Raw genomic sequence first — 23,305 nt, 5'->3', positions numbered from 1 at the left:
TGCAGACTATATCCCTGTGCGACAGGCAGGTCACACTTCTGTGCTTTCAGCCACGTTCACGCTCAGAGGCAGGGACAGGAGGTCGTCAATGCCATCTTTAGGACAAAAGACAATGGTACAGCCCTGCTCCTCCCGTGCCCCAAACGCAGAAGTGCTATAAAGTCCTAAATTGGCAAGCGTTGCCTTATAGATGGTTCCAGCCCCAGGAACAATGAGGTCAGCTCCTAGGATGGAAAAACAGCTTCTGGGTAAGAGCCGTGTAGTCCACACTGGGTGGTGGACGGTGTGGGAGGTGGAGCTTGAAGCAAGGACCCTCCTTCCTGTATTGGACAGAAGGAACCCGGACACGTCAAGGGCGAGGTGGAGTTGAGAGGTGGAAGAAGCGTGTGTTTAGCCCTGGTGCTGGGAAGGACCTTGAGAGGGCGGAAGCCAAGAGTAGGGTGGAGGTGCGGGGCCGAGGGAAGCAGCTGGACCCACAGCCAGTGCTGTGTGCCTCAGAAGCCCACCTCTTTGGAGGCGTCAGCAAGAAGAAAGATCTTCATGCGGGCGGATTTACATCAGTCAGTACACGCTGTCCCTCTTGGTTGCCCCGATAGTACCTTGCACGTTGTATTGTTTACCTTGGGCGGTTGTCATTCTCAGGTCTCCATCGAAGAATGCTGTTACGTGGGATAATGTTAATTTCAGTCACGCCACTCACCGTGCCAGAATTATAAAGCAAAATTGGTGGAGCATCCGTCTTCCCTACATGTGGTATTTCGGCGCTGGAATGTTTTCAACATTGACATTCAATTTCCCTCTTGTCAATAAAAATCCATACTTCTTTATGAGTTCTGCATGGCCAAGCCATTCAAAAGGGGATTTTCCGCCTGGGAAAGTCAGAAGTCTGTAGGAATATTTTTTAGTCATTAGACATTAGAGTATGTTCACTGTATTAGGGTTTTCTAGAGAAACAGAGCCAATAGAGTGGACAGAGAGAGAGAGATACAGGCACACCTCGGAGATATCGTGGGCTCAGTTCCAGAATGTTGCAATAAAGCCAATATTGCCAGAAAGCAAATCAAAGGAATTTTTTTGTTTCCCAATGAATATAAAGGTTATGTTCATACTGTCAGGTGAACTTCTTCTGAATTGGGGTCAGTCTTCTCAAACCTTGCTGCCTTATCAACTCAGTTTCTGGAATATTCTAAATCCTTCGTTGTCATTTCAACGATCTTTATGGCATCTTCACCAGAATACATTCCATCTTGGGATCAAGTTTCATCATGAGACTGCAGCCCGTCGGTCCCATCCTCAGGCTCCACTCCTGATTCTAGTTCTCCTACTATTTCCACCCCATTATTTGTCAATTAAGTTTGCCGTCCTCTATGAGCATTGTTTTGGTGCTGCAATTGCAATAGTAACATCAAAGATCACAGATCACCATAAAAAATATAATAATAGTGACAAAGTGGGGAGCCTGGGTGGTTCAGTCACTTAAGCATCCAACTCTCAATCTCAGCTCAGGTCTTGATCTCAGGGTCATGAGTTCAAGCCCCTCATTGGGCTCCACGCTTAGCATGGAGTCTACTTAATAATAATAATAATAGTAATATGATAATAATGACAAAGCTTGAAATATCGTGAGAATTACTAAAATGTGACACAGAGACATGAAGTGAGCAAATGATGTTGGAAAGATGATACCAAAAGTCTTGCTTAATGCAGGGTTACTACAAACCTTCAATTTGTAAAAAACGCATTATCTGCCAAGCATGAGAATGAGGCAGGCAGGTTTTTTAAATTTTTTAAAAGATTTTCTTTCTTTCTTTCTTTCTTTCTTTCTTTCTTTCTTTCTTTCTTTCTTTCTTTCTTTCTTTTAGTTAGAGACATAGAGAGCTTGAACGAGCAAGCAGGGGGAAGGACAGAGGGGGAGAGAGAGCGACAGGCACTCTGTGCTGAGCACAGAGCCCAACGTGGGGCTCGATCTCATAACCCTGAGATGATCTGAGCCAAAATCAAGAGATGGACGCTCAACCAACTGAGCCACCAGGCGCCCCGGTGGCTCAAGAAATTCTTTCGTGTTATAAAGAATCAGCTCACCCTTTGCCCCCACAATTACGGAGGCTGACAAGTCCCAGGATCTGCAGAGCAAGTCAGTAAGCTAGAGCCCCAAGAAAGCCAATGGTGCAGTTCCAGTCTGAAGGCAGGACAAAGCTGATGTCCCAATTCAAAGGCAGTCAGGCAGAAGGAATCCTCCCTTCCTGGGAGGTGGGTCAGGTTTTCTGCTCTAATCAGGCCTTCAACTGATTGGATGAGGCCCACCCACATGTGGGAGGGCAATCTGCTTTACTTAATCTACTGACTCAAATGTTAACCTCATTCAGAAATACTCTCACAGGAACACCCAAAATAATGTTTGACCAAATATCCAGGCACCTCATGGCCCAGTCAAATTGACATATAAAATCGATCATCACATCCACTAACTGGGGTTATCTCTAATAAGGAAATAGCCTTCACTGTTTAATTTTACTTTGGCAACTAAAGAGAAAATATTTGATGAATAGAGACTGATTAAAAGTCAGATGTTTCTTGCTCCCTGGAGGTTTCATTGTGTGAACTCGGGAAACTCATCTGACTGCTTTGGGCGCGCGCTTGTGAATGGTTACAGAGCTACGCTAGGATTGTCCTTAGAATTCGCCTTTGTATTGTAAGATGTGGTCAAAGTTTGTGCTTGTGAAACTCGTGGAGAAGTTTTTGAACAGATGGTGTTAGTGCCTTATCAATCATAAGGCCAGCAGTCATTAGGCAACTGATTTAGGATTCCAGTTTAAATAACTTAACTAAATTTATTTTAATAACGCAGCCATCTGGCTCACTCACCTACCTAAAGCACATTTTTGTAAAGTATTTATTTATTTAAGAGGGAGAGAGACAGAGAGAGTGAGCCAGGGAGGAGCAGAGGGAGAGGGACAAGCAAACTCCACACTGAGCATGGAGCCCGACATGGGGCTCAATCCCAGGACCCTGAGATCATGACCCGAGCTGAAATCAAGAGTTGGATGCTCAATTGACTGAACCACCCAGGCGCCCCTAAAACACATTTAAAAAAAATAAAACAAGGGCGCCTGGCTGACTCAGTCGGTGGAGCATGCAACTCTTGATCTCAGGGTCATGAGTTTGAGCCCCACATTGGGTGTAGAGTTTACTTAAAAAAATAAATAAAACAAATAACCCAAAGGCCCCTACACAGCTAAAGTCTGCATTTTGCTCAAAGAACCCTAGGCTCTTCTTGTTTTAAAAGGATTGTTAGAAGTGTGGTGGTCTGCTTAACAGCCTACTGAAAGTTAGCAAATTAATATGAAGTCCATTACATGAAGCGGGGAGACAGGAGCAGATTGCAAAATGGAGGGGGGGCGCTGCAGGAGACCGGACGGAGGCAATGATGAGAAGAAACGGTGGCCAGAGTGATATAAAAAGACAAAGAAAAAAATTAAAAATTAAAAAAATTAAAAATAAAAAGACAAAAACAAAATTGACACCGCCGTTGGGCAGATTCTGGGTATCTGGTCAAGAAACGTGGCATACCCCAGTGGACCCTAAAGGCATTCCTATATCACAGCAGAGTGAGAACATGGGAGAAAATGCCAAGAAACCTGAATCCTGAAGGAAAAGCTCAGCTGTGTTCAGGGTGCCCTAGTTAAGATGGCAAGGCCGCATGATACACGTCCTAGAAGTCCACCAACAAGGGTAGGATTTTGAACGTTCACAAACACATGGGTTAAACCCTAAGGATTGGGAAAACTCAGCTATCCAGAATAGCATGTTTCCCCAAAGCACCCGATCCTGAGAGTCTTAGCGGTTTAGGCCCCCCACCAAATACCTTTTGTTCTTTAATGTCTTCCAAATAGAGAGTAAGACAGTTTTGTGTACGAATAAACAGTTTCCCCCTGTTACCATCATATGACAGTGATTTCAACATATAACTTCTCGTTCAATTACCCAGAGCCTTGGAAGAAAATCTGTACCACTCTGGATAAGAAGATAAAAGGATTCTCTCATTCTCTGTAAACTGGCAGAGGGATCTCCTTTGAATATTTCCTAGAAATCTACAAGGCTTGTGTCTGGGCTATCTGAAGGAACATGCATGCTATCCTGTAATCACTGTGGACACTGGCAGAAGGAGGGAAGTAATGCACATTAGCTTCTGCGATTTAAAGAGGCAAGGAATTTGTTGTATATGCTCTCCAGATGGTATTAATATTAAATTAGACCAATGTTTCCCAAAGTGTGTTCCAGGAAACGCTAGGTCACCACAACGCGCTATTCTAAAAGACTTCCTTTTTCAAACGAATTTGGCTACACTCCCATACCATATGTTGTCTCATGACATTTCACAACGTTCAGGGGCACCTGGGTGGCGCACTTGGTTAACTGGCTCTTGGTTTCGGCTCAGGTCGTGATCACAGGGTCACGATCTCAGGATCGTGAGATGGAGCCCCTGCTCCGCCCTCAGCGCAGTCTACTTTGAGTTTCTCTCTCTCTTCCCCTCCCCACCGCACATGCCCTCTCTCTCTGTCTGTCTCTCTCTCTCAAATAAATAAATCTTGGGCGCCTGGGTGGTTCAGTTTGTTAAGCAACTGCCTTCGGCTCAGGTCATGATCCTGGAGTCCCTGGATCGAGTCCCGCATCGGGCTCCCTGTTCGGCAGGGAGTCTGCTTCTCCCTCTGACCATAACCCCTCTCATGTGCTCTCTCTCATTCTCTCTCTTTCAAATAAATAAATAAAATCTTAAAAATAAATAAATAAATAAATCTTAAAAAAAAAAGATTCACAAAGTTCATTCACATCATAAAAAGCCCCGAGAAATTCTGTTATCTTTGCTTAATCCAATATTTCACAAACTTATTTGACCAAGGAACTTCTTTTCAAGCTACACCCATCAGCATGCCCTTGGATTGGGTATTCAGAAAAGGCTCAGATGGACGTACGGTTAACTCTGGGGTTTCTTCTTTTTCTCTCCAGTTTTGATGATATAACTGACATACAGAACCATAGAAGTTTAAGGTGTACAGCATGATGTGACTCACATGAAATGGTTGCCACAGTAAGTTTAGATAACATCTGGCATCCCATATCAATAAAAAGAAAGAAAAAAGAAATGTTCTTTTCCCTTGTGATGAGAACTCTTGGAACCTATCTCTTAACTTCCCTGTATGCCTTACGGCAGCATCAGCTACAATCACCGTGTGTCCCTCACATCCTGTGTGCTTATTCGTCTTACAACTGGAAGTTTGAATGTTTGACCCCCCTCCTCCAACTCCCCCGCCTTCCCCACCCCCTTTCTCTGGCCACCACGAGTCTGATCTCTTTTTTTATGACTCTGGCTTTTTGTGGATTTGTTTGTTTGTTTTGAAATTTTTATTTCTTTGAGAGAGAGAAAGCATGAGCAGGGGGAAGGGCAGAGAGAGAGGGAGAAGCAGACCCTGCTGAGCAGGGAGCCCGATGCAGGGACTTGATCCCAGGACCCCGGGATCACGACCTGAGCTGGAGGCAGACGCTTACCCGACTGAGCCACCCAGGCGCCCCTTGTTTTTTGTTCTTTAGATCCCATATGTGGGTGAGATCATGCAGTGTTGGATGAGGCCAAACCCCACAAGGGAGTCTGATTCCTGTCATTTAGCGTAGTGCCCTCAAGGTCCATCCATGTTGGCACAAATGGCAGGATTTCCTTCTTTTTTAAGGCTGAGTAATATTTCATTATATATACACATAAGCCACAACTTCTTTATCCGTTCATCCCACAGCAGACACAGGTTGCTTCATGCCTTGGCTATTGCAAATAATGCAGCTATGAACGTGGGCAGTGGAGGGAGACATCTCTTCGACATAGTGTTTTCGTTTCCTTCAGATATTTTCCCAGAAATGGGATTGCTGGATCATAAGGTAGTTCTAGGTTTAATTTCTTGAGGCCCCTCCATATTGTTTTCCAGAGTGGCCGCACCACCTTGCATTCCCACCAACAGTGCACAAGGGTTCCCCTTTCTCCGAATCCTCGCCAACACCTGTTGTTTCTTGTGTTTTTGATCCTAGCCATTCTGACGGGCGTGAGGCGACATCTCATTGTGATTTGGATTTGCATTTCCATGATTACTAATGATGTTGAGTACCTTTTCGTGTATTTTGGAAAATGTTCTTTGGGAAAATGTCTCTTCAGGTCCTTTGCCCATTTTTAACTGGATCATTTGTGGGTTTTGGTATTGAGTTGTGTGAGTTCTTTATATGTTGGATATTAACCAATGGGGTTTAAAAAAAAAGAGAGACACTGATCATAAAGGCGATTCCTCCCGGTATTTAAGGAGTTCAGTTCATTTTAATACATAAAAATACACTTTGTTCTCACGTACCAGCAAAATCTACTTTACCATGTGTTTTTTCTAGTGTTTAGGATCAGGGCTGGCGAGCTAAATCTTCTTTCTGCCTTTTGGAGGATGAGGGAATAACGGAACACAACGGCATCACTCGTCCTCTTCATACCCGTGTGCAGAGTCAATAAACACGGAGGAATTTGATGTGTCAAGATGAGCGTCGTATCACCCAGCTCCTACGGAAGATCTGGAGACCTGCGGTTTGAGCGCGTCGCTCAGTTCAGTTCCACGGCTGTTCATTTCTCACCTCCAAGTGCAGGAGAAGACAGAGGTGAAGACAGGTGGGAGGCAAGGGACCAGCCGGAGGGACGACTGAGAGGAACAGTAAGGGCCGACTCTCCAGACTCTCTAAAACCCTAGCAAATACAAGTCATTGGAAAGCATCCCAGACCAACGCAGGCTGTGATAGCAAGCGCACACACATGCACGGCCTCCTACAGGTCCGTAGGAGAGGCGGCGGCAAAGAAGGACGGGGATACGCGGGGGATGCGCGGGGGGGATGCAGGGGGATGCGCGGGGGGGGGGATGATGCGCGGGGGGATGCGCGGGGGATGCGCGGAGGGATGCGCGGGGGGGGGGGCGGTGCGCTGGCGATGCGCCGAGGGACGCGCGCATGCGCACACGCACCTATGTAAAGCCCGGCCGCGCGGAATTGAGCTCAGGTTCGCGACCCGCACGAAGTCAGCCGTGACTGCCAGTCTGCACAGCGCGGAGACAGGTGCACACCGCAGAAGAAGTAGATGGGGTTTGTAATGCCAGGCCGAGCATCCAGACCTCAATCTGTAAGGAAGGAGAGACTGCAGAAGGTTCTTTCTGGTTTTGTTTCTGTTTCTCCTGAAGCAGCAGCTGACACACAGTGTCCGGCATAGTGAGTGGACACGTCCCCGCGTGTGTATCTGTTGTGCGGGGCTCACCACAGGTGCGGCCGTCACCTGTCACCATTACCACGGGCTGCACTCCGTCCCTGTGACCATATAGCAGGTCTCAAGCACAGAAGAGACACGATCATGATCAGACCTGTCCTTTAGAGAAATAATCCGGGGGACAGACCGGAGGCATGAACAACAGCCACCCTGCCTCTGAGTTCTTCCTCCTGTTTTAATAGTATGGAAACAGGCTCAGAGAGGTTGAGTGGCTTGACCTAAGGCACACAGCAAGGAGGTGTCGGCGCCAGGATTTCAACTCGGGTCTGATTTCACAGCAGGGGGACCTCCTACCGGGTCCTACAATTAGGCCACTGCTCAGAGGGGGCGAGGGCACTGGCAGGAAAGGGAAGAGACCAGGTGGGCGAGGGCAGAGAGGCAGAATGGATGGGTGGCTGCCTGACCGCTCCTGACAGCCTCCCAGAGAAATCACAGTCTGGAAAAGAGACAGTCCCGGAGCAAGAAAGGAGCGCCTTCTTCCTGCCAAAAGCCTCAGGGCCGCTGCCGAGCACTGAGCTGGGCAGGTCAGGCGCCGCTTTCAGTCGTGTCTTCATCATCAGTGTATTTCTTCCCAGCTTCCTTGGCTTTGCCTTTCCAGATATATCTGGGCTCCACGTGCAGCCTGTCAAGGTCTCTGTGTCAGGAGCTCATAGTGACATTCTCTTATTATCCGCATGAATCTGGAAAATGCCTGTGCGTTTGCGTCATCAATCTGTGTAAATAGAAAAGCCCCGTGAAAAGGCCTGGACGCCCCTGTGACACTTGTGGAATGCAGATGTAGATAAAGAGTATCTTCCCGAGCCACATTCCTCCGTGCGCCTGTCGTAATATAGGATACCTACCTCATGTGTACATCGAGATTGGTGCTTGCTGTCCCTGACACAGGAGGGTCTGTGTTAGAACGTCAACACTGTCTAGGAATTTATTTTAGGGTAAGAGCGGCTTCTTGGAAATACCATTATGTTTTCTATGAAATTTCAACACTCACAAGACGTGAGACCAAAAATAAATAAATAAATAAATAAAAGGAATTCCTCCGTCAGATATTCAAGTGTTCCAATTCTACGGACTTCTTTCTTGCAGCCTGGATATGTAATCATGCTTCACATCTCTTAAACCTCAAATCCTCCTTGACCCTGTGCCCCTCGGACACCACCATCCTCATCCCCCTCCCTCCGGACCCGGTTCTTCAGAGGTCTTCTCTGTGCATGTCCACCCCTCCCTCACTTGGCACCTCTGTCTCAGCTCTGCCCCAGGCAGTGTCCCCTGTGCATTTCAAGGTCCACCATCCTCCCCCCTAAGCTTGCTTCACCTGCAGTGCTCCCCAACCCAGTGCCGACCTCGATCTCCCCAGGCCTCAATTTGTAAGCTGAGCGTCGTCACAGATGTGACACATCCGTATGCTGTGTCATCCCCCAAATCTGATGGATGTCCAAATCCTTCACACCTGTCTCCCAGCCCTCCCACCCCCAGAGCTAACACCTTGTTTCAGCCACCCCGTCTCTGGCCTGGGTGAGCTCCCTGCCCCCATCCTCGAACCCCACCCACCCATACTCCACAGCGGCCAGAGTGACCTCCCTGAAACCAAGTTAGTGATGTCACCTCCCCGCCCCAATCCTCCGACTGGCACCTGGCTGCCTCTAGGAGAACCAAGCTGGCCCTGCCTGCCTCTCTGCCCGATCTCTGGCCTCCCCCACTGGGCTCTGCTTCAGCCCTGCTGGCTACTTAGGCTCCCTGTACCCGCCTCATTATCCATGCCCTCCTGCCTTTCTCAGCATCCCCTGCCCTGGCTGGAAGGACCAACGCTCCTTCCCTGGCCCCTGCTGGACCCCTCGGCGATCCTAAAGACACCAAGAGCACTCGTGGCCCTATCTTCTCTGTCCTCCCGTGACAGATCATAATCTGCTGATGGGCAAGGACTGCGTGCATCTTATTTATTTTTGTGCTTCTAGCTTCAGGCTCAGCCTCTGACAGATAGTTGGAGCTCCATACAGATTTGAGGAGGGGATGTTGATTAATTTTCCCTAGCTGTGTTGCAAATGTTCTTTTTCATAAGTTAAAATTTTTATTTTTGGGTGGAGATAGCGTCCTTTTTGCTTCAAAACGACAGAAAGGTCTGGATGTTTTTCTTTTTTTTTTTTTAAGATTCATTTATTTGAGAAGAGAGAACATGAGCGGGGGGGAGGGGCAGAATGGGAGAGAATCTCAAGCAGACCTCCCACTGAGCAGGGAGCCCAATGCGGGCCTCGATCTCAGGACCCTGACATCATGACCTGAGCAGAAATCAAGAGTCAGACACTCAACTGCCTGAGACACCAGGTGTCTTTGGTCCAGATGATTTTTAACCTTTTTTTCCCATTTCTCTTTCCAGCCTAAAGAGGCTGAGACGTTCATGTTCCAAGTGTGAGTGACCAGGAAGCAAGAGGGGCCCCCAGTTACAGGTCAAGTGAAGAGGGTGATTGGCCCCAGTGAGACTTACAGTTTGGAAGGAACAGTGGTTCTTGCTAAGACTATGGTGTCAGCTGAAACTTCCTTTTTTTTTTTTTTTGAAACTTTCTTTATACTCAAATCGAATCTCAAATTATAAAAGGTTTAACATGGGGGTGGAGTGAAAAGCAGCAAACTAATCTTTTTTTTTTTTTAAGATTTTATTTATTTATTTGACAGAGAGAGACACAGCGAGAGAGGGAACACAAGCAGGGGGAGTGGGAGAGGGAGAAGCAGGCTCCCCGCAGAGCAGGGAGCCCGACGCGGGACTCGATCCCAGGACCCTGGGATCATGACCTGAGCTGAAGGCAGTCACTTAACCAACTGAGCCACCCAGGTGCCCGCAAACTAATCTTTCATCCAAGAGATTGCTTGCAGAAAATCTAGAGCAAACAAATATTCTTACTTTTCATATAATCAAATGTATTGGTTTTTCCTTTTTAGTCGAATGCTTTTCACGCCTGAAGAAATTTTTCCAACCCCGAGGTCTGCGGGAGTCACCTCTGTTTCCTGCTCAGAGTTTTTATGTTTTGCTTTGATATCTAAGGTCTTAGTCCATTTGGTGTTAAGTTTTATGATAGATCGAGGTAAATAAATAAAATCTTTAAAAAAAGAAGAAGAAATTCCATTTCGTCCTTTTTCACATGGATAATAATGTCATCCCACTCCATTTATTAAATAGTCTCTCCTTCCCCCCTGTCTTAAATGTCGCCTCTGATGTCGGGCAGCTTCTTCCACCCCGTTCTAGCCCCTCGGTCAGTTGGTCGGCCCCCGGCCAGTGCTGCATACGTCTACAGGGTATGTTCTTTTTTTTTTTTTTTTTAAGATTTTATTTATTTATTTGAGAGAGAGAATGAGAGACAGAGAGCATGAGAGGGAGGAGGGTTAGAGGGAGAAGCAGACCCCCCGTTGAGCAGGGAGCCCGATGCGGGACTCGATTCTGGGACTCCAGGATCATGACCTGAGCCGAAGGCAGTCGCTTAACCAACTGAGCCACCCAGGCGCCCCTGCAGGGTATGTTCTTTTACCAGCATCCTGTGTCCTGGTCACAGTAGCAGAACCCCCCCCAACAACCCAAATGCCCATCGAGAGAAGAGTAGACGGAGAAGCTGTGTTTCATCCCCACAATGAAGTACGAGTCAGCAGTAACAACAAGCCAACGACAGCCACAGCTAACGCTATGGCGGAGTCTGCCTGGCAAGGTATTAGGTGAAAAATTGAATTCTACAAGATTACGTGCCACACAGAAAAGCATTTTAACTTTTTATCAAGTTAAAAGGGACTGAAGTAAAAATGTACTTTTTTGGAATACATAGGGATGAAATCAAATGATATGAAAAGAAAAGCAAGTAAGTGAGAACACAGGATTCAGGATGAAAGGCTCCTTCAGATGGGGGAAGGCAGGCGTCTCCTGGGGCTGCGTTTGTGGGTGCTCCCTGCATGATTACAAATAACTAAATAAAAGGCATGCGTGAATCATGAGGACATGTTTGATCCAATTCTGAGGTTAAAAAAAATAAAATAAAAGCTATAGAAATGGGCTTTGAGAAGGTGTGTTGAGGTGGTAGAGCGTGTGTGAGTCTTGATCTCGGGGTTGTGAGTTCAAGCCTCCCATGTGGGGTGTACAGTTTACTTTAAAAAATAATAATAATAAATAAAAAGCTACTCAGAAACTGCCTGACAAAGATATCGTAAAGACTAGCAGACCCATGTGATTAAAAAAAAAAAATTCATACTGCTATTTATTGATGCATTCTTTCATTTAATCTACATACATTGTGCGCTATGGTGGGTAAGAAAGGGTTTTCTGGGGCGCCTGGGTGGCTCAGTTGGTGAAGCATCTACCTTCAGCTCAGGTCATGATCCCAGAGTCCTGGGATCGAGCCCCACATCAGGCTCCCTGCTCAGCGAGGAGCCTGCTTCTCCCTCTGCCCCTGCTGCTCCCCCTGCTTGTGCTCTCTCTCTCTCTCTCTCATTCTCTGTCTCAAATAAATAAATAAAATGTTTTAAAAAAAAGAAGAAGAAGAAAGGGTTTTCTGCCCAGCATCCTCCTCTACCACTTCCTCTTCCGACAGCCCCAAACCTGTTGTCAGCATCCCCAGGTGGATTTGTTTTATATCAGACAGAAACATCAGCCAGGTGTAGTCATACGTTGCGTATGAATAGTCTTCATACCATGCCTTTCTCAGAAAGGGCTCGGAGCCCTGCGGGTACACCCTGCCTTACCATTTCTTCTGATAACAGCCCGTGGAAGGTTACTGAGGACGTTTACCCTTGCTTTGCCTTTTTTTTTTTTAAGATTTTATTTATTTACTTGAGAGAGAGAGGGAAAGCACAGGGGGAGAGTGACAGGGAGAAAGACTCCCTGCTGAGCAGCGACCCAGGTGCCCCTGTCCTTGCTTTTCAAGGCCCCAGCCTTCAGCCCTCTGCCTGTATGTGGACTGCCTTACCACTATTCCCTGAGCCTCCTGAGCCCCCGGGCAGATTCCTTCCCTGTCGGGGAGCAGCCGAGGCTTGGTGTCCCTCACCTGAGCGCAGCGGGCCTGCTTCCGAAATGACCAGGGGACCTGTGGGACAAAGAGGCCTGGTCCTGGCGGGAACACCTTTCTCTGAGCAGAAGCTGGGCTCCAGCATGAGATGGGAGGCAGGTGGAGAGAGAATGTTTGCCCCCTGCATCAGCAGGCCTCTCTTGGGTAAGAGGGGAAAAGAATTTCTAATTTCCACATGAATAAACTGGGTTGGGGAGGAGGGGCAAAACGGGTGTTTATAGGAACATGAAGCCCACTGGGGCAGACAAGAAAGCATCCTTCCCCACCTGCCTCCCTCCCTGAAGGCGTGCTTTTCGTACAGGCCAGTGGTTCTCAAACTTCAGCGAAGGGGTTGTTAAAACAGATTTCCGGGCCCCATCCCCAGGGTTTCTGATTCTGTCGGCCAGAATGCATTTCTGATAAGTTCCCGGGAGACTCTATGACTGCCCAGATGGTGGGGCCCACATGGTCCAGACCAGAGCACTTTGGTTGTGACAAACCTTCTGATCCCCTTCCTCAGAGCCTTCTAAAGGAAGGCATCAGAAAATCTGGCGTCTGGGGGCACCTGGGTGGCTCAGTCGATCAAGCATCTGCCTTTGGCTCAGGTCACCATCTCAGGGTCCTGGGATCAAGCCCTGCGTCGGGCTCCCTGCTCAGCAGGAAGCCTGCTTCTCCCTCTCCCTCTGCCGCTCCCCCTGTTCATGCTCTCTCTAAGTAAATACATAAATAAATAATCTTTTTAAAAAAATGTGGAGCCCCACTATATCACCCTCGGGTCTCTCCCAGAATCGGGTCCTGCGATGAGGAGTCTGCGACCCACAGAGGGGTCACACTCCAGGGGTGAGAAGCCAGTTGTGACTCCTCGGGAAGCATTCTCCTGCCAGTGTCATGTGGGCAGGAGGCATCATTAATTCATCTCTGGCTCACACTTGCCCAGAAGACTCCTCCTTCCCCGGAAACATATCCTGAATTGGGCTCAAAGGGCACTTAGAGACCTAGAGTCAGGGACTCCTCCAGCGCGTGTCTGTTTTCCTCAAGTCTGAGTCAGGAATCAAGGGCCACCCACACAGGTGTCCCGTGCAGGGACGAACACCAACAATGAGCCTTTGAGGCCAGAGCAAGGAGCCAGCGTGCCCTGCAATCCCGGTTAAACGACGCCAGCCTCAGGTTCAGAACCTCCACCTTCTCGCCCAGGGTCTATGCGAGCGCATTTTCTGCTGCTGCTTTGCTGTGATTGCAGACTTTCACGCACACCAGCCCCAGCGGGCCGAGCGCTTCTAATCTCGTGCATCAGGCTGCCCAAAGTTGCTCCGTGCCAACCAGGAAACGGTTTGACCTGATCTCGCTGCAACAGAGGGGATTAGCATCTGGCGGAGAATGGAACCCTGGCCCTTTGTACATTGGATTTTTCATTCCTGGAAAAACAAGCCAGGAGAGGCTTTATGATCCTAGCAGGTAGAAGGCCTGTCTGTTCAAGCTTGACTGGGCTATTGTTTTTTTTCACCCCCTCTCTTTCCTGCTGGCAGGTGAGGGCACTGGCCTTTTTTCCAACACATCTGAGGCATGCTCTAACAGCATCTTGTTGTGATTTACTGCTTAATTATAGCTGTCCCCACGTCTGCCTGGGCCTGTAAAAACACTGGAGTTCTTTCCTTGTCATCCCACATAGGCAGTCATAACTGCAGATTTTTTTTAAGATTTTATTTATTTATTTGAGAGAGAGCACAAGCGGGGGGAGGGGCAGAGAGAGAGGGAGAAGCAGACTCCCCACCAAGCAGGGAGCCCAATGCGGGGCTCAATCCCAGGACCCCAGGATCATGACCTGAGCCGAAGGCAGACGCCCAACCGCCTGAGCCACCCAGGTGCCCCGTAACTACAGATTTCGAGAAGACAGTTTTTTATGGCTAATGAATTATTTCTAAAGTGGTGCCGAGCCGAGTCAACCCAAACAAGGATCAGGAACAAAGCAGAGAGAAGAAAAGAGGGGAACATCGTGGCCAAGGAAAACAGAGGCTGGAGAAGGCCTGAGCTCGGATGTGAGGCACCTTCTCCAGCTTGGGCCACAGATGGGTTTTCCAGGGGTGATCCAGAGACCCCTGGAGCCATCCTACAAAGAAGGGGGGAGAGAGACAGAGACAGAGATGGAGGGAGAGATGCTTCCCGAAGAGCAGAATGCAGGCCAACACCTGTGCTTTCAGACCAAAGTGGCTGTGACCACGGAGAAATTAACACAGGTGACTGCAGGGATCACCCTGAGGCCTGAGAGCCCAGGCCTGGGACTCTGGAGCACTGTGAGGAGACAGCTGGTCCAGAGCTCAACGTCTCCCCGCTAGAGAATGAAAAGGAGCATCTGTTTCAGTTCTGCACAGGAAGCCCGGTGTCTGTGATCACGAGCTGGAGTGACCTCCAGCCTTATTTTATTTTATTTTATTTTTATTTTTAAAGATTTTATTTATTTATTTGACAGAGAGAGACACAGCGAGAGAGGGAACACAAGCAGGGGGAGTGGGAGAGGGAGAAGCAGGCTTCCCGCAGAGCAGGGAGCCCGATGTGGGGCTCGATCCCAGGACCCCGGGAACATGACCTGAGCCAAAGGCAGATGCTTAACGACTAAGCCACCCAGGTGCCCCTAAAGTTCGTTTTCCTTGAAGGCCCCCAGGGGTGTTGGGAGGAGCCCTCGACCCTCCTCCCAGTCTGAGAAAACCTGAAGGGGGCCCAGAGATTTGGTCTGAGGCTTTGAAAGAGTCCCCAGAGCCATCATCGTCATTCTGGACTCTTCTAAAGTCTCTTTCATCTGAAGATCTCAAAGGCCTGCATAAACATTTATTATTCGCACAGTTCTGCTTGGAGGTAAACAGATATTACAATTCTATTAGCCTCTCACTGATGCTTCACCTCCATCTGCAGACTGCGGGTTCCATCCCCTATTTACTCAGAAAAAAGGTGATTATTTCCCCTCAGTTGGTAGAAAAACGGACTTGCCTATTAATACATCGTTCTGGGCCAAAATCTGTGGGCCGTATAACGATATTCTGTATAGCGCACAGCCCCTGCTCTCGGGGGGGTTCACAGTCTAGTGAAGAGATAAGATGCATATATGTATATATATATATATGTATGTATAGTGAATAATAATATAAAATTTATTTCATGACAGGATATGATTAGTGCAGACTGAGAGGTTCTCAGCGGGGGAGATCACCATGGATGCTGGTAGTCCAGGAGAGCTTCATGGAGGAGGAGGATTTGGACCAGACCTTGTCTTGGATACTCAGTGTGTGAGTGTGTGTGTGTGTGTAAGTGCACACATGCATTCCAGCAGCAGATGAGAACGTGGACAAAGGTACTGAGATAGAAACATGCCTGACTTGTTTAGAGGTCAGATAGCTTGATATCGCGGCAGCTGGGAAAACAGTGAAGGATATGATTGGAAAGCAAGGTAGGCCAGGACCAAACAGTGCAGAGCCTTTCTAACAAAATCTCAAGATTTGACTCTGATATTCCAGAATAAATTGTATCACTTATTTTTATAAATGATTATAAATCTATTTTTCTTTTTTAAAATATGTTTTTATAAGTAATTTTAATCTTATAAATGATATCATTCATTCCAGAATAAAATAAGTAGGGTTGGCAACTGGCCCATGTGAACAGTTAAAGCTCAAGCTTGACACGAAATAATTAAGAAAATGCATGAAATGCATACTTACTAGAGAAAGCAAAAATAAAGATCAGAGTGGAAAGAAATGAAATAGAGATTAAAAAGACAATAGAAAAGATCAATGACACTAAGAGCCGGCTCTGTGACAAGATAAACAAAATTGGTAAGAAAGGAAATTAAATCAATTGCAAAAAACACGCCCCAGGTAGTTTAGAAAAGGCGGCTTAGCGAGAAAGTGTGGCCCCCCGGCCCGGCGGAGTCAGCATCCCCTGAGAACTTGTTACAAACGCCATTTCTTGGGCCCGTGTACAGACCTGTTCAATCAGACGCTCCAGAGTGGGACACCTCCCCACCCCAGTGACCGATGTGCGCCGAAGTTTGAGAAGTCCTCAGTTAGAGAAAATTCTTCTGACAGATGGGCTCAAACTGAGCTGAATCTCTCCGTCTCATCTACACTCTGCGTAATTGAGAGATAAACTGCTGAAACCAGGTGTTTGAATTAGCCTTTTAAAAAACCTTTTTATTTTGTAAAAATTTAGACTTACACAAAAATAGAGTGATAAACCCAACGCCCAGATTTAAGAACTAGCAAGATTTGCTGTACTGTCCCTTTCTCTCTTTTTCTCTGAATTGTTTTTTTAATCCTAGAAATTATCTCAACTCACTTCTACGTATTTCAATATGCATTTCTTTAAAACATACATGAGTTCTTGGGGGGTGCCTGGGTGGCTCAGTTGGTTAAACATCTGACTTTTGGTTTCGTTCAGCTCACGTCATGATCTCGGGGTCGTGGGATCGAGTCCCGCGTCAGGCTCCACGCCGGGCATGGAGCCTGCTTGGGATTCTCTCTCTCTCCCTCTGCCCCTCCCCACTCTCTCTCTCTCTCTCTCTCAAATAATAAATAAATAAACCTTAAAAAAAATACATGTGTTCTTACGTGACCATAATGTCAATGTCACACCTACAAAAAGAGCAGTCCCTGGTTTCTCCTAATACCCAGACGATAACCACATTTCTCCGATCATTGAAATAGAGTCTGTAATTCTACTGTAGCTGGCTATTGTCTATATTATGATACCCACCTACCATAATAAAGTTTAGAGGGCTACTGACTCAGAGGGAGAAAACTTTAGACATTTTTCTTTGTAAAATAACTCTAAAAAGGAAGATTCCTTTTAGATATAGGTAAGTTTGTAAGTGTTAGAGGGATGTTCTTGATTACCTGCAGGTTAGAGAATATTACCTATGAAATGCATTTCCATTTCTGACGCGGTGACATCACGCTGGTTGTCAGAAAATGTAACTCAAGGGCACCTGGGTGGCTCAGTCGTTAAGCATCTGCCTTCGGCTCAGGTCATGATCCTGGGGTCCTGGAATCGAGCCCCACGTTCGGCTCCCTGCTCAGCGGAGAGCCTGCTTCTCCCTCTCCCTCTGCCTACTTGTGCTCTCTATCTCTCTGTCAAATAAATAAATAAAATCTTTAAAAAATAAAAAAATTTTAAAAAAAAGAAAGAAAGAAAACGTAACCTAGTGGGGCGAATCTTCCTGGGTGTGAATGTGGCTTCCTATACTTGGCATCAAACATTGCTGAAATGCGTGGTGTTTTCCGACACTGCTTTGGAAATAACTTGCCATAAGAGTATTAAAAATACAGTAAAATATTCAAGTATCTTCTAAATATTCTTAGTTCAGTTAATTTCTGGAGTCAGAAGCAATAATAATAATTGTACACACTTATATGGTCCTTTTAAGCTCTTTATCTACATTGACTCATTTCGTTTTTTAAAAAAGCCATTAAGAAAGGGTTCACATGATGCCAAAACAGCAGGACAGAGAGAGAGAGAAATGAAACCGTAAGAAGCTAATTGACCAAATGTTCAGGTAATGGGAAATGGGATTTTTAAGCTGAATTTCCTCAACAAGTCATTTTTTTCCGGCCTACCTATATCTTCTGTGGTATATGGCCTGTCATTTATAAAACAATAGAAACCTTGATACTTCTAAAACAATGAATTTCGTTAGTGTACGCCGGAGACATGGACAACCCGAGTGCGTCCGGACTTCATACTCTTGCAACTGCGATTTGAGCTAGGGGATGCAACAAAACACAAAGGATAAATTTGGGTCACAATTGAAGTGAACCACCTCTTACAATTCGATACAGGCTCCAGATTTTAATTATCTCACCTTCTTTCTTCACCCTTTTTGGGGGAGGAGCGCTCCACCCGTCTGCCCTGCTCTCCTCCCCTCTTCTGCCTGCGACCTCCCTGCTTCTCAAACGTGTTGCTTCATGGCATTTTATTTAGATTGGTTGGTAAGTTTGGGTAGACTGGAGGCAAGCTGATAAGACATCAAGTGGCGGTGATCCTATCAAACATAAGAATAATTCCAAAAATAGTTGTCGCCTCTCAGGCTTTTTTTCTCCCGGTAATGAAGCTTGCTGCCTTAATTATAGTTTGAGACACTGTGTTGAAATATTTAATCTCAGAGTAATGACTGGATTTTAGTTTCCTAATTGGCATCTGTATGTTTGGCATCTGTGCCAAAGCCCAAATCTGAGGATAAGCCTGCAATACGAGATACGGGCGAGGTGTAAACCATCTCAGACAGCTTAGCTCCAGGACAATCATGTCATAACCAAGGAAGGAAGGAGAAATATCACCTATCTTATGATTCCACATATTTTTGAATCCCTAGCCAACAACCTCTTGGAGTGCAGGCGTCAAACCCCAAGCCCACGCGTGATCGGCGCACAGGGAAGAGCAACTGCAGTTCCGAAGAACCCTCGGCCTCAGAAACACCCCGTGCTCCATCTCCATTGGCATCTCTGGTCCCTGGGAGCCGCTCCCAAGGATACTGCTCCACCCACCCCTGGGTGACTTACTTAAAACCTTGTGAAACCAGCTTGAAAGGACCAGAAGGGTAGGTTGGGGAGGGAAGTTATCAGCTTGAATGAACTCTGTCCACCAGGATCCTTTTCTGTGGCCCCGGGAGGGGAACGCACAGCTTTGTCACTTGGGCATCCCCCTGCGGGGGATTCCCATTATTGGAAGCCAGATATGACAGCCCGTGCGTCACACGCCCCCTTGGAGAGTGCCTGCCACTCGCTGTGGGCGTGGGACCCACAGGCTCACATTGCCTGAATAATGTATGCTCCCTTTGTTGTGTTTTCCAGCCTCAAGGCAGGTGGAGCAGGCAGTGGAATTCCCGAGCGGCTGCCCCACCCACCGACGGGGTCTGCAAGCCCAGCCGCCAGACCGGGGACCCATACCCAGCTCTGGAGGCCGGTGGGCAGCGCCGCTCTCTCAGCTGCGCAGCGGGGAGAAGAGACGGGGTTTCCAGTCGTGCCAGCGTCTGGGGGACACGTCCCTGCAGGTCCGACGGCGCTGCCATAGACCTCCCCACTCGGGACGGGGTCTCACCAGCTCCACTGGAAGCTTTGGGGCTCCGTGTGCGGCTGAAAGTGCAAAGCGCTCTCCCGCCAGCTGGGAGCGCCCGCACGTGGGAGGGACACGGAGCCCGGGCGTGGGAGCGACACGGGGCCGCGCCCACCCTGACACAGTGAGTAACCACGGGAGCCACTCCCAAACACCCAACCATCCTGGTGGTGGGCCGGCGCCCACCCGAGCCGCTGGGTGGTCAAAACCAAGCCAGCTATCGCTGTGGCCAGCCCCCAGCAGCCTCCAGATGCCGGCGGAGGCCACCTGAATGTAATCTGCGTGTCATATGTCCCAGCCTGGCCCCCCCGGCCCAGCCCCCTGGCCACAGCTTTGACTCTTTCCAGTTCAGATAACAGGGTCCAGTCGTGTCCGAGACCCAGCGTTCAGTGCTGCCAGTGAGTTCTCTGTACACCTCCTGAAATGGGATTTTTCTCCTAGTGTTAGGGAGAAGAAATTAATACTTGGGTGACATACCGCCGGCAAGAGACCGGCCAGGAGAGGAACCCATGTCCATCTGACTCCAAAGGTCACACTCTTCCCACTTCCTCATTTACCACCCCCCAAAAAAGTATATGTTATAAACAAACCCTGCTCTATGTCCCCACCTCGGAATGGGTCCCAAGTGGGTCCCAAGTTCCTCTGTGACAGAGCTCACTGGGCCTGATCTGTTCCAGGGAAACGTGTCAAGTGTCTTGACAACATGAGGCTGTAAGATCCCTTGCCTCCTGGGACTCAATAACTTCATCCCTGTCCCAAAATGCTGAGTCAACAACGTTCTTTGGACCCTTTGTCTTGGCAAGGTACAATTCCCAGTCCCGAGTCAATGGATCGGCTGGCGTTGCCACCGGGAAGAGAGTGGCCTCCCTTTCATGCCCTCCCCCTGTATCTGGAAGCAGTTAGCCTGAAGCTTCTTTAACCGTGTCATCTCCTCTGTAACAGACTGAAGGAGAGGGCAGAGGAAATGTCCCAGAGAAGGTCTCTGGCCTTTGGGCACCCTTGTTAATCCAGGGTCCCACTGAGCCCGTACCCCAAAGCCTCTGGCAGTGGGCCCGCACAGACTGAAAACTCCCTCTGGGTCCCTCCTGAGCCCACTGCCTAAGAACCAAGATAGTCTTGGCCTGCATGAAATCAAAGTGGTTTACATAAAAACGAGCGACACTGGCTTTGGACCCTGTAGGGCTAGAAGTCCCAACTTCATCCAGAGTAGAAAGGTAGCTCTTACTCACTCAGCCAACAAAGGTACATCGAGAGCTTCTTGGGAGTCGAGCAGCATGGCAGATTTGTCGATTCAACGGTGAAAAACCAGCTCCGTTCTCGTGGGGTTTACAATCAAGCGGGAGAGAGAAACATTCAGCAAATAGGAATACAAATAGATGTGAAATCACAATTTGATGATAATAGAATCGTTCACGTAATCTAAAAACCAATGGGAACATAACCACTCATTTTTAAAAACACGCGTTGTATAATAAAAGCATAAAAATATGAATGGGGGCACCTGGGTGGCTCAGTCGGTTGGGCATCCGACTCTTGATTTCAGCTCAGGTCATGATCTCAAGGTCATGGGATAGAGCCCAAGTCCAGCTCCACACTCAGCAGAGAGTCTGCTTGAAGATTCTCTCCCTCTCCCTCTGCTCCTCCTAAGGAGCAGAGCCTGCAGGAGTTGGGAGGGCCTCGGGGGTCGGCTGATCTCGAGTGACCCAGGGAGGAGACTATTTCAGAAATCCAGAGACACAGGGGCTTGGCTGGGGCAGTCAGTGGGGGATGCGGAGTGAAACGCACAGACTCAACAGAAATTGCGGAGGTCACATGGCAGGGCCTGGTGGTGGACCGAATGCGGGTCTGAGGCCTTCCTGTTCAGCTGGCACAACCCGGCAGGTCATGGGAACTGAAGTAAGCCTGCCTTCCGCAAGCAGACTCGTGGGCTGGGCTGGGTTTGGGACTTACTGATTTCGAGGCACCTGTTCAGGTGCAAGGAAAACTGGGGTACAAGTAAGAAGGAAGGGCCCCCCCCCAAAGCTACTGGACGCTGCGACTGTTTTACTGATTGTCGGAGAACCAAAACCCACAGCCCCATCTGGGCCCTTCCTGCGTGACATGGCCACGTGGCCGCGCTCACGATCAGTGGCTGAGGGCAAAAACCTGCTTAATCTTATTACACTGTGAGGATGTGTGTCCCCTGTGTACACCTGGGCAGCGTAACTGGTCCCAGCTGAGCTACGTTTGACTAACCTACTGAGGGTCCTGTCTGGTTTTTCGTCTTCCTCCTCTCCGCCACCAGGCCCGTGAGGCTCCCTCTCTACTCCTTGCGGATCTCAGGGCCCTTTCAGCCAGACGCTGCTATGGTCTGAATGTCTGTGTCCCCTCCCCAGTCCCCAGATTCTTCTGTTACAAACCTAACGCCCAGGGTGGTGGCATAAGGAGGTGGGGCTGTGGGCGGTCGTCAGGTTCCGAGGGTGGAGCCCTCGCGAATGGCAGTAGTGCCCCAATAAAAGAGGCTCCAGGGGGCCTCTCACCCTTCCACCTGGTGAGGATTCAACAAGAGCGCCTGGCCATTCACAGCCTGGAACAGGGCCTCCGTCACACACCAAGCCGGACAGCAGCCCTGACCTTGGACTTCCGGTCTCCAGAGTGGGAGACGTGGACCTTTGTGTCCGTGGCTTTCGGTCAGAGCTGCCCGAGCTGCTCAGACTCCAGGCACACCCTGCCTTCAGCCTGGACCCATGCTGTCCTGGGTTGGGTTGCCCCAGAATCAGACCCCGAGGCAAGCTTACTTAGGATGCGATCCCAGGGAGGCTGGGAGCAGGGCAGAGAGGCAGGGAAGGGAAGGAAGCCAAGAAAAGGAACATTGTTTTCCAAAATTGCTGCCGTGGCAACTGCCTTTGGGGTCCAGCCCTGCTGGGGACCCTGGGAGACCGCACAGGAATTGTCCTTGCCCACGGGGGTGAGGAAGTGGGGGCACCTCCGTGTCCCGTCCCTCCACGAGTCCAGGGTGTCCAGTCCCCCAGGCAAGTCCGTCCCATGGAAGAAGAGCTCCCAGGTGGAGAACTGCACTCTTGCAGCGGACGGCCTTGAGAATGTCCTGGAATGGACATCCAGCTGAGTGATGAGGGCGTGCGGATCCCACAAGAACTGTCACACTCCCGTGGCAAACAGACTCTAAGATGGTCCGCAGACTCCCCACGTCCCAGGACCCACACCCTTATATAATCCTATACAATCCCCCTTGCCCTGAGTGCGGGGGGAACCTGCAACCGCCAATAGCCCCTGGAACATGGCAAAGGCGATTAGGTGGTATTACTCAGGCTCCCATTCCCGCTGCCTTTCTTTCTCCCATGCTGGCTTTGCGGAAACAAGCTGCCATATTGCAAGGGGGTCCGCGGACAGACCCAGGTGGCAAGGAAGCCAGGTGGCCAGCAGCTTGTTGGGAACGAGCGTGGCCTCCGCCCTACAGTCAGCAGAGAGTGGGCCCCAGTCTCACAGCAGTAAGGAACTGAGTCCCGCCAACAGGTGAGCCCGAAAGCAGATGCACTGCCTGTCAAGCCTCCGGAGGGAACGGAGCTGCGCGGACACTGGGATGACCACTGGACGCAGGCGTGACTGCGCCCGCCCAGATCCTGCCCCACAGGGTGTGCGGTAAGGGGCCGGTGTTGCTCTAAGGCTCGGAGTCTGTGGTCCCCACGGAAACCAGACGTGCTCCCTTACCCCTGAGCCTCCCACCCGAGCGAGGCAGCTTGGCCCCCTCCTCTTGTGGCCTTGACTGCAGATCCACGGACCAGTAATTGTGTTCATTGAAATAAATGTATTGCTTTTACCTATTATCCTATGTTAATTAATTAAATTTAAATAAAATAAA

General features: G+C 48.8%; 1 long non-coding RNA gene across 1 annotated transcript in view; it reads left to right on the top strand.

The window, feature by feature from the left end:
• The window catches only part of LOC135364748 (uncharacterized), a 25,712-nt gene extending 2,407 nt beyond the window's left edge, over positions 1–23,305 (top strand). Inside the window, exons 2-4 of the long non-coding RNA XR_010412385.1 lie at positions 15,506–15,691; positions 18,707–18,931; positions 19,185–23,305. This is a non-coding gene — a long non-coding RNA (uncharacterized LOC135364748). The remainder of the gene's footprint in view (positions 1–15,505; positions 15,692–18,706; positions 18,932–19,184) is intronic.

This window comes from Mirounga angustirostris, unplaced genomic scaffold, assembly GCF_029215605.1.
Source record: "Mirounga angustirostris isolate CCGP_5_RB_7025 unplaced genomic scaffold, mMirAng1.0.hap1 SCAF_6, whole genome shotgun sequence".
Classification (NCBI taxonomy): domain Eukaryota; kingdom Metazoa; phylum Chordata; class Mammalia; order Carnivora; family Phocidae; genus Mirounga; species Mirounga angustirostris.
Note: the sequence above shows the minus strand (reverse complement) of the source record. Positions and strands in the feature narration are given on the sequence as shown.